The sequence below is a fragment of the Papaver somniferum genome, unplaced genomic scaffold, assembly GCF_003573695.1.
Source record: "Papaver somniferum cultivar HN1 unplaced genomic scaffold, ASM357369v1 unplaced-scaffold_13579, whole genome shotgun sequence".
Classification (NCBI taxonomy): Eukaryota; Viridiplantae; Streptophyta; class Magnoliopsida; order Ranunculales; family Papaveraceae; genus Papaver; species Papaver somniferum.
The window spans coordinates 1-2,181 of record NW_020622801.1 but is presented as its reverse complement, the minus strand read 5'-3'; the positions used below and the strand labels follow the sequence as shown (position 1 = coordinate 2,181).

Below are 2,181 nucleotides of genomic sequence, written 5' to 3'. Positions count from 1 at the left end.
CTTTGGATTAACATTTGTTGTTTCTAAAAATCTATTTTTGCAATAGTTGAGAATCAATTTGAACGTGTGAAATTGCATGATTATAATTAGTATCACTTTGGAATTGGTAAATAGCGGAATCCTAGCCCCAGTCTCTCCATAATTCTCACAGCACTTTTTATTCGAGTTTGTTATTTTTATTTATAAAAATTAAGTCTAAAAAAGCTGCTTTCAAAAGTCTTGAACGAACCATTACTTACCACTACTACAACTCAATTGAGAATATCATCAATTTTTGGCGCTGCCGACGCGGACTTTTCTTTAGGCTAGAGTTTTTAGATTTTTTTTAAGTTTTTATTTGTTTTTCATTTTTATTTTATTTGTTCTTCTTTACATTTTTGGGTTTTTGTCTTTTCCTTACAGATTTTGGAGTTTGGAGCGAAAGAAAAATTTGCCAAAGCTTTTGGTGAATACTTAAATATTTGGAGTAAAAGCAAAGCGAAAGGAGCGAAAGAAAAGAAGAATAAAATTAATTAAAAAAAAAAGAGAGACATTTATTTTTATTTTTTTTAGAATTTTTCTTTTGCACTTTATTTTTGAACTTTGGATTGTGGACTTTGGGACTTTTTTTTAAACCCTACGGAAGGGTAGTTTGAATATAAATTGTTTGCAGAGAAGGACAACGATTACGATATCGCCTCGGCCCCTCGGGTTCGTACATGACATAGGAGTCGTGGCCCGAGTCGACTTCAGCGGTTCATCCCTCGTCTGGTACGGGAGGTAAGTTTGTCGAAACACTCGCGAATCCCCTATCACCGAGTTATTGTATTCCTTCGTTTGCATATATGCTGAGGATTTGAAAACGGCTGCTTTAATTTCCTAGTAAAGAGCAAGGACTGGCCATACAAGATAAGGTTTCAGATTTCATCATCGTTCCCTTCTTTCCCGTCTTAGGAAACGAAACCAAACGCGAACCTAAGCCTAAAATTTGACTAGAACGAGACCTATAGGGTAACGAGCTTAATAGGAAAGTCATTCGAAAAATATTGGTTACTATTTTAAGTATGCTTCAAAGTTCATGATGGTTTATGTGAATTGAATACGCCGCCTTGTAACGCCGATGAGGCCTTGGGTATCAAAGCTCCACTGAGCTTCCCTCGTCTTGATTCAACTTACTTTAACTCGAATTGATTCCATAGGGGTTTGCTTAAATTGGAACGAATTCCCTTTCGAAGGATTAGAAGCTGGTCTAGAAACAATATAAGTGGAGCCATCATGCTTTTTGTTTGCTTTCTGTGGTGGAGTCAGCCTTATTTGTGTTTGCATAGAATTTCCCTTCCTTTTAGGATTTCTTTCTTTTTCTTTTGTTTTTCTAGTGTATGCCCGAGGTTATTAGAGAGCGGGCTTGGAAAAGAAACACTCTAGGTCGTTTGATTAGTGATAAACCAAGTAGTTCTTCTTGTGAAGGTGGGGAGCTCGAAGACTCTTCTTTTGAGAACCCTGTCTTTGGAAATTTCAGCTTTGAAAACTTGACAATTAGTGAAGAAAGTACTCCTAGTTCTTTGGTAGTGCCAGAAATGGCAACTTCGAAAGCTTTATTAAACCCAACTTGGACCTCTCGTCCGTCTTGTATCAAGTTAGCTGAAACCGAGGCAAATTATGAACTCAAACCCGGGACTTTACAGATGCTCCCAATATTTTTAGGAAAAGATAATGAGAACCCCTATTTTCATGTTAGGGAATTTGAGGAAGTTTGTAGTACTCTGAAAATTAAAAACCTTAGTGATGATGCGTTGAAAATTAGGTTATTTCCCTTTTTCTTAAAAGATAAAGCCAAATCTTGGCTGTATAGTTTGGACTCTGAGTCAATTGAAACTTATGACCAACTTACTTCTGCCTTTATACATAAGTTTTTCCCAAGGCATAAAACATCGTCTATTAGGACACAAATCTGTACTTTTTCTCAACAAGAGGGAGAATCCTTATATAGGTATTTAGAAAGGTTCAATGACTTAATATCTCAATGTCCTCATCATGGTTTAGAGATTGTTAGGTTAGTTCATATCCTCTACGAGGGTTTAGATTATTCAACAACAACCATGGTTGAGTCCTTATGCACAGGTGGGTTTGAGAATAAAACTGTTGATGAGGCGATGACATTTTTGAATGAAATCGCCGATAAGACCCAACAATGGGAAAATA

At 36.4% G+C, this 2,181-nt stretch overlaps 1 pseudogene; it reads right to left on the bottom strand.

Moving 5' to 3' along the window:
* Positions 1-1,920: 1,920 nt before the first annotated feature.
* On the bottom strand, positions 1,921-2,020 carry LOC113334321 (annotated as a pseudogene).
* Between the last annotated feature and the right edge of the window lie 161 nt (positions 2,021-2,181).